The sequence below is a fragment of the Camelus dromedarius genome, chromosome 2, assembly GCF_036321535.1.
Source record: "Camelus dromedarius isolate mCamDro1 chromosome 2, mCamDro1.pat, whole genome shotgun sequence".
NCBI classification, from domain to species: domain Eukaryota; kingdom Metazoa; phylum Chordata; class Mammalia; order Artiodactyla; family Camelidae; genus Camelus; species Camelus dromedarius.
Genome location: NC_087437.1, coordinates 54771670 through 54785377, shown reverse-complemented (window position 1 = coordinate 54785377; position 13708 = coordinate 54771670). Strand labels below are relative to the sequence as shown.

The following is a 13708-nucleotide window of genomic DNA, read 5'->3' as shown; positions in this document are numbered from 1 at the left end:
GTGATGCCCCTGAAAGACGAGCTAGAATAAGGCTGCTCAGGGTCCTGGCCGACAGGCTGCAGAGGAAGCATGTGGCGGTGACCACTGACTACGAATTGGGGGAATCTACGGATTTCACATGCCACTGTCCCATGTCGTCAGGAACACCGACTTCCATCTACACTCAGCATCAACATGGAATGACCAGAGGACAATGACACCACCACAAGGGCACTCCTAAGAAGAAGGAGCACACTTGGGAAAAGCAAGCCAACAGTGTGCCTAGAGCTTAAGGCAAGGAAATACACTGTGAAATACAAAGGAAATATAAAGGCAGCCCTAGAATTTGGAAGCAGGGTGAGTTAAAATCATATTTTAAGGTGACAATGTTATAATGATCTTGGACGTGTGTCTCTTAAGGCTCCAGCAAGAAATCAAAGTGAATCTGCAGTGAAGGCCCAACAGGGATGAAATGATGGGAGTCAGTGTAATCTAACCCGCCCTACCGACCTTGTCTCAGGAGGTTAAATATCAGTGCAGCGACTGGAAGAGTTTAGAAAGAGCCAAGAAACCAGAGTTTCCTCAGCAACAACAAAAACTAAGATACCCTGACAAGGCAGCACTGAAATCTCGCAATTCTCTAAGTGAATGCACCTTTTTAACGAGCACTCCGCACCAGGCAGTGACAGCGTAACACCACTGCCTGTGGAGAACATGGAGGCCACTGGCTTCTTTTCCTGCCTCCCCTGCGTCCTTAAACTAATTTAACTCTCTGTGAAAAGGCTCTGATGGGATCTCGTGTTCTGGTCAATCTCTTGAAAATTTAGCCAAATGAGTTAATCCATCTGGACCTGATCCATCCCAGGCACATGGATAACATCACGGTCTGTGAAGCTGTAGCCCAGCCCCTCGGAGCCAAACCCAGAGACTGCTGCCTGGCCTAGAGCCCGTGACATCCTTCCTCGTGAGTCCGCTTTAAGCAGGGTACATTTTATCACATGATCTAAAACAATCTTCTCATCATTTTCTCATTCTGGATGCATCTGTATGACCCATCTAAGAAAACCTATCCCCTCACCCTGTTTTGCTTATTTTTCTCATAACATCTATCACCATCTACCATTATCTTTTATATATATTTGTCTGTCTGTCATCAGTCTCCCCAGGAGAATGTAAGCTTCATGAGGGCAAGAAATGCGTCTGTTTCCCTCCTCGCTATTTTCCCAGAATCTTGCTCCTAATCCATGGAAATGTTCAATCAACAATTTGAGTAAATAAATGAATAAATAATAACAGACCCTGCAAGAGGTCCAGCCAGTAACCTTCTTCACTGAACTTGTGAGTAAAAGCAGCTAGAGGTACAACAGGATCAGTGGGTGTGAACAGAAGCAAAAGGCTCACGTGCACGAGAGTGTGTGTGTGTGTGTGGGCGCGCGGGCGTGCACACCTCTGTGTGTCTGTGTATTTCACGCGGTATGGCCCAGACGTGAAGGTCATCCTTGTGAAAATTGAGAGGCTTCTCTCAGCTCCCTTGCCATAGCCAGAAACGGGGAAACAATGAAATGACAGCTTGTCATGTTTTATCAGAGTCTGAATTTCTGGTCTGACCAAACGCTGTAAGGCCAGTGGGTCTTTGCCCAAGGACCAGGTAAGTTCAAAGAGCTAATCCCTCTGTCTTACCTGTACCCCACTGAGTATTAATGGCTATGAAATACTCTGGCATTAAGGAGAAATCCCTTAAAAATTTAAAATTCCTGGGAACATTCTGGCAATGGATTCTGGTACAAAGAAAAGTAGGGCTTAGGCAACTGAGAACTGTGTGAACTGGACTCTCTTATGCACAAATATAAAACATTATTACTAACGTGAATTTGATCACTGTATTTCCAAATACTCATAGACAGCACAAAACATTAGTAAGGGCAGTGGACTGGAGCCTGGTTAAATTCCTCCCTGGGCCAAATTCCCTCACCTATAAAACTAGCAGAACATCACCTGCCCTATCTAAGCCAGAGGGATGTTACAAGGTTCAGATAAGAAAATGGATGGGAAAATACTCCATAAATTGTAAAGTGCTGTAATTATGATGATTTTCATAAATAGCATTAATTATAGCAACCAGTAACTATAAATTAATATGAATAATGTACCTATTGTTAATTATTCTTCTTAAGGGGAGCATCGTTCATTAAGTGCTCCCTCGGGGGATCCGTAAAGAGACAGGATTTAATCAGGTCTTCAACATCTGTACTTTAGCAGACAGCACAGCAACTGCCCAAGCCCTAAGTACTGGATACCACGGAGAGTCCAAAGTCACAGAATCACCCTGAGCCATGCAATGAAACAAGTAATTATAGCGTACGACCAGCCTGTGCACGTACCACTTCGTTCTCCCTTCCCTGTGAGTCAGGACTACTCTCCATTTCTAATTTCTCACATTAGGTTGATGCAATTGAACAAGTTCCAGCTTAACGTTGTGAGATTTTGCACCCAAGATCGCCCCTTGCTGCCCTACCTGGCCTTCTAATAATGGCTTTGTTTCTACGTTTCCATCTCCTCTCCAGTTTAGGACAGACTTCCTTCTCACCACTGAGTCTCTATTTAATATCTCAGCTCAGTTCAAATAACTAAAGTCCTGCCCGCGTCCTACCAGCCCTTCTCCTAGTACTTCATCTACCACCACAGCACTTTTAGATCCAGGAACTACTTTGCTCCTCTCAACGCTTTCCACCAGAGGAGACAGTCCTCTAACCAGCAACAGAATCCTACACTTACAATGTGTCTTCTCCTTAACTCCCTATCACTGAAGCCTTGCAGGTCACTTGATGGTAAAATGACCTGCCCAAGGCCAAGTAACAACAAGGAAAAGTGTCCTAACTCTTAGCCTAATCCTTTTTCTAAATACCACCCGATCACCCACAAAGTGGTCATTGTAATAATCTTTAGATTCTCACACTCTTCAACCATAACCAGAGTGATTCCATTGTCTGAGTCCAAGCTCTGCCAAAGACAAAGCTTAAGACAAAGACTTGTGTGCAGGCCATTGATTTGGGGAATGATTCCCCAGAAACAGTACTGAAGGACTGGACGAGTAAACAGGGGACGAGGGAAAGCCAATTCAAAGGTGCTGAATTGAGCTGGTCACCAAAATGGACAACCAGGGCTCCATTCTCCTGGGAGCCCTCTGAGGAGTCCCGTGAAATGTGCCTCAGATCTTCCCACCTAGGGAATGAGAGAACAGAGTATTTATCCTCTGGCTCTAGTTCTCCATTGGTTTAGAATCACCTACAGGGTCACAGACTCCCTCATACTTGCCCCAAGAAGCACAGTGCTAGCAGAAAAGTCCCAGGATGGAAAGTGAGAGAAGGGTTTTGCATCTGAGACAAGGTGCTGCCAGGTCCTCCCTCTCAGGGGTGGTTACTGTATCAATGACCCGTGTCTCAAGGTGGGACAAGAGGATGACAGGTAGAGTACAGAGGGTGTCCAGGGACTGTGTACTTTTGCTAACAGCTATGAAGCTCATGTGAATGAGCCATTCATTAGATATTATTTTCTACAAGACAATTTCATTCATTCAATAAATATGTATATAATAAAAGCTCACCAAATCACAATTGAGGCTTATTATAATTTGGAAAATCATGATTCTCAGTGCCACTAGTAGAATTAAGGGATGATGTCTCCCCCACTGTAAATATGTAGGAATACCCTTAAAACAGAGCCCAGAATCAAAATGGACAGCATGTGAGGCCGTATGGGTCACACTGCTAATCCACTCACTGCGAGGAGTACCAGCACTGAGTCATGAAACAGCATTCATTTACATTTATGCATTTATTCACTCTTCACATCCAAACATAACAAATACATATCATAACAAATATATATCTGCTTGTTTGTTATTGTAGTTTAACCACTTGCAAGAAGTTGCAGGAACTCCTCCTCTGTACACTTCAGCTGGCCTCTCCTAAGAACTCCTAATTTTTCAACACCATTATCACACCCAAGAAATTTATCATGGGTGCAATTATCTAACATGCACGCATGCTCACATCTCACCAGCAGTCCCAGGAATGTCCTTTCATCTATTGTTGGTAATTTCCATCCACAGTCCAACCAAAGATCACACATTGAGGTGACATGTCTTCTTAGTCTCTTGTAATTTAGAACAGGCCCCAGCCTATTTCTTTCATGAAACTGACTTTTAAAAAGAATTCAGGCCAGGTGTCTTATAAAATGTGAACAATCTGGCTTTGTCTGATGGTTAGATTCAGATTACACCATCTTGGCAGGCATAGTCCATGCGTGATGCCGTTTCCTTCCCATTGTGTCTCATCAGGAAGCTCACGATGCTGTCTGGCCATTTGGTGGTGACAACTTTGATGGCCTGGTTAAGGAGTGTTCACCAGATTTCCCCATTGCACAAATGTCCTCTTCTAGATCAATACATTATCGTGGGGTGACACTTTGAGGCTCTGCCAATATTCTCTGCTCATCATGAACATTTTTACCCAATGGTTTTATCATCCAGAGACAATCCTTGACTGAATGGATGACTACACTGGTGGTTGCAAAATGGTCAGAGCCACTCACAGGAACCAATAATGAGAGCTACCCTATGAGCATTCCTGTCAGAGAGAACTGGACAAAGAAGAGTCATTTATCAGATAAGCGGGGGCATCAGTGATGTCTTCACGAGGAAGACATTATTGATGAATGGAACTAAATGGACCCTGCTTAGCATAAAAATTTACTTGTTAAGTATTCATTTCCATATTGAGGTAGGGAGCAGGCCTAACTGCAAAGTCCTCTGCTATGAAAAAAACATCAGGAACCTAATGATCAAATCAACATTGTTAAAGAGAGAGTTCTTGTTCAGGCTGTTAAAGAAAAACAAAGGATCAGAAGATGGTCTAGTTAATTAAGAACCATTCTCTGCCTGAGGAAGTTCACATCCTAGAATTAGAGCCAATACCCAGTGTCACACTCAAAACACGCGTGGGCTGACCGAATCCTCAGCAACCTCCAGAAGCTCTGAGGTGGCCCGGCCATCACACTGACACATCACAGAAGGGGGTTTGAGGGGCCAAGATCTGAATATGACTGCTCAAAAATATACCTGAGAAAGGAACCGAATAATCAGAGAGAAAACTTGACATTAGAGGTACTAAATCTGTGATATTTAAATTGTGCTTCACAAAGCTCACAGAGCTCCTCGGGGCAGACCCCATGTGTGACACCATGTGTGACATCTCCACCTCTGCTCAGGCCAGGAGTTCCCTGTGATTCATCAGAAAAAGGAAAGCTCTCCCTGACAGCTTAGGAATATAAAACAATCTCATCTGAAAGAACCCTAGGGGGCTAGGAGTACAAAACAGTATATTCTTTTTACATGCAATTTTGATGTTCTTTTCAGTGGTACTGTTTGAGTATTAGTAAGAAAGCAGGAATTTTGCCTCATTTTTGTTTTCATTTATGGTCAGTAAAGTTCATTATTCCCTTATTTCTAATAACAATGTTAAAAAGAAAATGGTGATAACAAAAGGGCTATGAGAAAGCTGTATCATCTCTGAGCAGCAAAACTAAGTGTCTATCATTCATCTATCATCTTTCTATCTTTGATGAGCTTGAGAATATAATCAATGAATTTCTTTGTGATCATTTTTTATTAAATTTTCCCCCCAAAGCACCTCTAACCAAAAAAGGAAGGAAAAAAAAAAAAAAAAAGATTAATGGTAGAGGGTCTGGAGTCAGACTGGAAAGGGTTGAAACCTGGACCTGCCGCTTGCCAGTTTTGTGACCTTCAGCAATCGGCCTGAGCTCTCTGGGTCTCAGCTTGTCATGCAGCTGTTGTCAGGACTGAATGAGTTCATACAAGTCAAGTACTGTTCACATCTTACGCACTCAATAAACAACAGCTACTCAATTATTACCTTGATCACAGTCTCAAAATAAATATTTTGGCTAACATGGTCAGTCAACTGAGTATGTGACTTTTAAAAGAATTTGACTCAAAGTAAAAATCGCCAGCCGGGGGCTTCAGTTAGCTGGGGGCTCCTGTGCTTCTTAACACATGATGGTGCTAGGAATTAACTGTGAAGAACATGTTCCTAGATCAGTGGTTCTCAGACTTCAGCCTGTACAGAACCACCTGGAAAGCTGGCTAAAGCACAGAGTACTGGATCCCACCCCAGAGTGTCCGATTCTGTATATCTTGGGTGAGGCCCAAGAACTTACATTTCTAACAAGTTTCCAAGTGATGTTGATGGTGCTGGGCTGAGGACCACACTTTGAGAACCACTGCTCTAAGGACATTTCTAACACAACGAACATTTAAAAGGGTGAGAGTATGTGCTCTACATGGCTCAGAAAGCCATGAAAATGACGACAGGCAATTCATATAATGGGTAAGAGAGATCTGGACAAAAATAAAATGGAAACCAGCATTGTTTCTTAATCTAATCCCCCATGCTAGATAATACGAGCACACTTATTCCAGTAATGTTGAGTTAGACAGGCAGCATTCAGTAGTGAGACTGCACAAAATATGACCAATTTTATCTAAAAGAAATGTCACTTTATCGAATGAGACCCAAAATGTTGGAAAAGAAAAAAAAAAATGCTTTAGTTCACGGTTGTGCACTCTTCTTCCCACTCACTTAGTTGAAGGACATACCTTTCCAAAAAGCCCTCTATCTTATCATACGTACTCTCCTCCGTGAAAACATCACTGATGCCCCCACTTATCTGATAAATGACTCTTCTTTGTCCAGTTCTCTCTGACAGCACTGCTCATAGGGTAGCTCCCACTGCTGGTTCCTGTGAGTGGCTCTTCTCCCAAGCTGCTCCGCGAAATCGTTTGTGCTAAGCAGCAAGCAGCCTGCAGAAGGCACGATCCTCAGCCTTGAGGAAGTTACAATCCACTGGCTAACATGACTCTCACATCTGCCTAGTGATATCAGATACATTATGTTCTTTGAGAGTCTTTGTAAAACCACGTGGAGGAGACAGAGATTTAAGAAGCTTATTATCCAACGGCTGACAGAAATATAATTCGACTTTTCTAACATACAAAAGCCAGGCAAAAACTCAAGTCTCATTATTATCTACCCCACAGGTTAAGGACAGTGAGAAAAGGTGCCACAAAAAGCCATCCTTGGAGCAAGCAATATAACACTCAAAACAGGGACACCATTTTCACAATTTAAAGTAGAATAATAGCTTGGCAACCGAGAGCCTGCCGATGAATAAGCAGAAAGCAGCGACAGGAGACAAAGTGTTGTCATGGCCCTAGCACACTTGAAGGGAAAAGCACCCCGGGAGAGCGTCAACACTGGGCTCGCTACACGCCACGATGCTTCCTCTCATAGTCCCTGTCATCCCGCCCTCTTCAGTGCTAGCGCACTCACCCAAAGTGGGTAATACTTGGTCAGCCTCCATCTCTTTAAAGGAAGCAGTCCTGTCCCAGCCCTGCTGCCAGGAGCCACGAGACTCCTCTTCAAAACACTGTGACACGTAGAAGCCAGGCTGGACGGCCTGTCCACAAACAGGCTGGTGAACCAAAATGTGGCCTGTGACAAAAAGACGAGCTAGGCTAATAAACCTCCTTCCCTATAAATGTGAACTAACAAGCAGCAGGTGACAAACCTGCCATGGGGATGATGAGAAACCAAAAGGGTCATGTTCATGGCTAATAATCAGAACATGCAAGAAGATGCAATTATTGGAGAGAGGAAAATAATGGACATGCAAATAACAGAAAAGCAAAGGATCAGAGAGGGAGGAGAAGGAGGGAGAGAGAAAAGGGAGAATGCAAAGGAGAGAGAGATGGCCCCATCCCTGAGCCTTCCGGTGCCAGGTCTCAGCCACGGATCCTCAAGATAAACTCTTTTATATAGAGACACCCCAAGGGGCCTCTGCGCCACAGTCAGCCTTACTGAAGCAGCCAGCACAAGACCCACCCATCCACAGGGATGACAGTGGGAGGCCAGGTCTACTTGTGATGCCGTCACTTTTCCTTTCTGAAACCCAACTTTAACCTCTGTAAAATGAGGGGTACAAACCTTCCAGGTCCTTTTTTACTTTTTAAAGCTCTCATATTGCATGACTCTATAATGATACTTCACAGCTTGTCAGCCATTATCTTTGTTGCCTACTGGCAACCAGACCCAAACTCAGCAGAGTGAGGCCCACGCAGAGTTTAAGCCAACTCAGATGTAAGTATGAACAGGGGCATGGCTTAAGCGGTCTGTGTTTGGGAACACACAGGCAGCCCCTTTGTTCAGTGCTCTGTTCAGATAAGAAAGCAAAATATACACCCCCCCCCCACAAATAAGGAAAAAAAAACCTTCACTTTTCATTGTATTGATCTACTCATTGAATTACTTCTACTGAATTCAAATCTTTATAAAATAAAAATAATATTGATAATGTACTCTTAAAGTAATCCCTTACAATTAAAATAGAGGTTACTTTGTATGAGAATAGCTATATAATAAGACGGAAAAATACACACAGTATCTATCTATCCATCAATAAAATAAGAACCATAAAAATAACCACAGTAAGATTAATTATTTGACAGTAAAAGAGACATTGGGCACGCCTTTTTTAAGCAACAGAACCCCACGGTGAAAATGAAGTCATACACGGAAACCCATTATTTAAAACGGATTAAGAAACAGAGCTGCTCTGGTTCAAGTACAAGCAGGGAAGCACAGGGTTCCACCCACTGGGTTTTTCCCCTGGCCTCCAGTCACGCCTCCTGAAGCACTTCCGTGAAAGGTGGCTGGAAGATCACTGCTGCAGACTTTCTGCGCGAGCTACAGATGAAGCAGCAGCATCCTCAAAATGAGCCGCCCTGCCAGTCAGTCCACGTTCACAGCTCCGCAAGCACCCTGCCAGGCTGCCCTGTCTGCACTCTGCGTGCCTGCGTGCATGTAAGAAGCAGGGACACCCGCCTGAAACAACTATAAACGTATCCATAGAATCATATGGCGTTCCTGGTTCCCGGGGGCGCGGCGCCTCACACAATCAACACAGAATAATACCAGCAGAAGTTCGAAAAGGTAGCAAAAGAACGAGTTTGGTTTTCCACGAAGGAAACAACACTTGGGAGCGGGCAGGGAGGAGAAGAACCGTAACCGTTTGAACCTACGGAACAGCGAGAACGGCGGTGCCGTCTTCGGGCCGCAGGGCAGCGTGCGGTAGAAGACAGACCGTGCCGGGTACTCTTGCTGTTGATTTTCTTTCAAAACCTCAGGGAAGACAGTTTTCTTACTTTGCATTTTGATAACCCAGGACCAGCGAATTGGGGCATTATAAGTTCCAGAAACCCTTTTCTCACACTCGCCAATAATGCAATAGAAATAACCAGAAGCAGACGTTCAAATACTTAGACATTTGATATTAACTTTATATATTGGCTTATCATCCTCACCCGTTTTCCCTCGAATCCTTTCATGACCCCTCAAAATGCTGCCAAAGTGGAAAACCAAGGAATGTGTTCAGTTCCCAAGTCAAGGATTCCATGTCTGGCAGCCAAAGCTATAAAACAAAAGGCCATGTCATCGAAGTGGATAAGGGGTAAGAAGTTCCTCTAAGCTCCTGTGGATCTGATTCTACGGGCTAAGCACCATCCACTAGGACTTACAGACGAAAGATGTTTGGGAAAGTGTGAATAGATTATAGATGAACAGCACAGAAAAGGTAACTCAGGCTCATGAAATATTAGAACTGAAGGGGACTTTAAGCAGTTATTCCAATATTTCTATTTAACCGTAATAAAATCCCCCTCAGAGAACTGATTCAGGTGTCTGGGACAGTGAAGGGACTGAAACAGGTCTAAAATCTGAACACTTTATACTGTGAAACATCTCCAAAGCAATCTCTCATACACTACTTCAATTGTTCTTCTTAAGAACCTATGAAATGAGCAGGAAGTTACTCTCGCCCCATTTTCCAGATGAGGAAACTCAGTGTAAGAGAGGAGCACAGGCGCTGTCTGAGGGTCTCCAGTCTCACTGATGGGACACGGTCAACAAAATTAAAGACGGGGAAGAGCCCATCCCCCAGCAGGCTGAGGGTGCAATACTGGCACACAGGTGCAAACCAGCGCTACAGAAATTCCTAGAAGAGAGACGTCAGAACGGATGGGGACACTTGGGTCCGTAGATACTGGGGATGGGAAGAACCTTAGCTAGCACCTGTTATGACACCATAATCGTACCAAAGAAGGAAACAGAGGACCAGAAAGCATAAGTGCTTTACTCTGGTCAAACAACCAGGTGGTTAGGATGGGACAGGGAGACCTGAATCAGTGCTTGCTGGTCCCAGTCGTCCTACTCAAAGCTCACTGTCAAGCAAAAGAAGACAGTATTGCAGTTCTCCTAAGAAACTCACAAGTGCCCTAATGTCAGAAGATGACTGAATATTTAGAAACATTGACCCAGAAAAGTGACATATTACCTACCCAGTCCAACCACAGAATTCCTTTTAGTGAGCAGGGAGCTGAATGTGTTGGCCAGGAGAGCAGAGAAGAAATAAACTAGGCATTTTGTCCTGGTTCTGCCTTAATTCAGTAGGGTGACCCTGGGTAAATCGCTTTCCCTTTCTCAGCTGTGTTTTCTCAATGACAAGATGGTGGGTTTAGACTCAATCTTTGTGTTTCCTTTTAGTTTAGAAGTTCTGTTATTCTAACACATTCACATAAATACAATCTACCTAACATTATAAGGCGTTTAAAGCTTTTCATTGTTGCTGTTGATATTTCTTTTTCACTTATCGCCACTTACTAGAACGAAATTACTCTGTTTCTATTTAGTTTAAGTGTACTTTGATAGTTGAAAATACAGAAGATAATAGCGCCGATGCTAACACGATAGGATTTGAAACACCCATTTCAAAAATGGAGTTACTGATAACTGTTAAGAGCGGAAACGGCATTCGCTTACATTGTCTTCAGAGTCACTAGCTGACTAATGGAAATAGAAAAAGATGGGTGAGAGTGACACCAACCCAGCAAGCAGATAGGAGAGGAAAAGACAAAACAGATATTCTGTCTCATCTCAAAGGCTAACAGTGAAAGATGGGAGGGGTGGCAATCACCTAAAATGGCAGGAATCATATTTTCTAACAATAAAAGATGCATCAGTTCCCTAATACTCATTCCAGATCTGTTCCCCATTTTCTCTTGGTCAAGCTTTCTGTTCCCAGACGGCTCTGGGCAATATCCTATGAACCAGCAGCACTGCTGGCCAGCCACCCAGTCCACTGCGCGCAGCCTGGGCTCAGCTCCTGCCACTAGCAAAGACGACTGCCTCAGCTTAGAAAAGCACTTTCGTGCAAATGATCTCGTTGGATTCTCCCAGCAATGCTACACATTAGTAGAGATTATTCTTATTTTACAAAAGAGGATACCAACAGTCAGAGAAAAAGAGACTTCCACGTCGCTCAGGTAGAAAGGGAAGCATTAGAATTTGGGACTCAAACATCTCGCTTCAAAGCTCTAACTCTTGCACTTTCCATGACACTGGGCTGGAAATGCAAAAGGGGCAAGGTCGTCTTTTCAAGCATCAAAGGGAGTTTATGGGGGCCTGTTAGGTTACCACGAAGTAGGTCATGGCTGGAGCTACAGCTAAAAGCCAAGCTCCAACCCTCTCTTTCTCCTTCTACTTCCCCATTTAGCACAGGTTTCACTCACTTTTCCATAAATACATATCAAATATTCAGTGTACACTGATATAAAGGATAGGAATTATTTTTTTTAAAAGGAAAATCATTGGTTCTCTGTCCTTCAAGTACTTACAATTGCATTATAGGGGTTAGTCTGTCCACAAATAACCACATTATAGGGCTGAATAAAGTCAAGTAAGTACACAAAATACAAGACGCTAGAGCAAAAAAAAAAAAAAATAGAGAAATCAGAGAGTACTACATGGATGCAATGAGAATTGAGATCTTGGATGGAGAAAAATTATTTACCACACGAGCATGAAGATACAGGAGGAACACCACAACGTGCACTAACACTTGGCAAATACAAGTGTTCTTTCAGGTAAAAACAGGAAGGTCAGGCTCAGAGGGTCAGCTGTGGTCAGATTATGCAGGTGTGCAAACCTGAGGCATAGAAGGAGCTTGGCAGGTATCCAGGGTACAGATATTCAAAGGATAAACAAGGTCCCCAATACAAAAGGAGAGAGTGGGCAGGGGTAATTATACCTTGGGACCTAGTGTTGAGGTGGGAACAAACACATGGCATGAATTACACATATTTTAGGCCATGCACAGACAACTGACATTAGTGACACTCCCAGGAGGAATTCCTATTTTTACAGAAAGGTCACCACTGATAAAGAGAAAGTACAGAATCACAGCAGAAAGTTGATTTCACCATAATGGGGAATGAATGTGAGATCTACAGGACAACAAACATTTCTACCTTCGACCTCGGGACTACAAATTAATAGACTGCTGTGAAAAGACTGTCATTTCTCCAGGTAGAGGGTGAAGAAGCCAAAGGAAGCAAAAGATGGTGCTACCTCAAGCCTCCTTGTTCTCATTTCCAATTAAAAAGCTTCCCTCTATTCCAGAATTCTGCTCATGCCTCTTTTCAGGCTTTCCTGAGAAATGTTTCCTTTTCATAGGCTTTTCAAAGTTGAGCAATAACCAAATGGCTACTATTTACTTAGCAACAGTTCAATACCTAGTCTATATTAAAGAACCAGGACAAATAACCAAGAAATAATGAAAATCCACATGTGTCATTTCTGCCATTCCTGCCGTCCTCATCCCTACTCCACCCTGAGCTTTTTCTTTTATGACACACTCCACTTAAACACTTCTAGAAGTCCTGTCTTCATCTGTTGTTCAAAGTGGAATCTGGGCCGCATCTGGATTTAAATCACAAAAACTGAAAGCAATGAGATATCTCACCGAGTCATATCCCCTCTCAGCCTTAGCGCCCACTGTAAAATAGAGGAATAATAATTCAAACCCCACAGGGATACTTTGAAAACCAGGTAAGATAAGGTCTTGGGAACCACGTGTCCTACAGAATGCTAAGAACACAGTAGGTCTTCTGTGAGTGTTGGCTCATAGGGTGTTCTGTAAATAAGAGGACTGCAAGATTATACTGGGTGAGTTCTAAGAGCCCTAAATAATTAGGCCTCAGTTTAATAAGATATTAAATTAAAAAGTCCTGGTCTCAGAGTGACCCTAGATTTTGGTGGCGAAAGACAGATCCTACAAGAAGGAAAAGGCTAAGGTTGTAAAGGGAAGTTGAGCCTCCTCTGAGGACAGAAGCAGCTCAGACACCCATTAAACGGGAAAATTCTCTAAAACCTCTTCCAGGTTTATCAAATCTGAACCTCTGGGCGTGAGCCTAGTAACCTGCATTTAACAAGCCCTTTGCCCCCCGCCCCCAACCCCTCCAATTCTTTCCCACACTCGATTTGAAATCCGCTGGCCTAGAATTTGGTTATCAAGTGCTAGTGCAAGTGCTAACAGTACCTGGAGCGATTTAATTAAAGTCCTGCAACTCTGCACACATTGAGGGAGAACTCTTTACTGATGTATTCTGACCCAGTTCCCGGGAACAGGGAAAAGACTTCGCTCTCATTCCACAGTTCTGTGTTCTCATCCCCGGTGCCGGCAAACACCATCCCCTTCACTCCTCCTCATCTGTGGAAACAGCAACAGCATTTACCACCTCGAAGGGGTGCTGTGAGTT

At 43.5% G+C, this 13708-nt stretch overlaps 1 protein-coding gene across 5 annotated transcripts in view; it reads right to left on the bottom strand.

Moving 5' to 3' along the window:
• The window catches only part of LPP (LIM domain containing preferred translocation partner in lipoma), a 631758-nt gene that overhangs the window by 325539 nt on the left and 292511 nt on the right, over positions 1–13708 (bottom strand). The window lies entirely within an intron of this gene.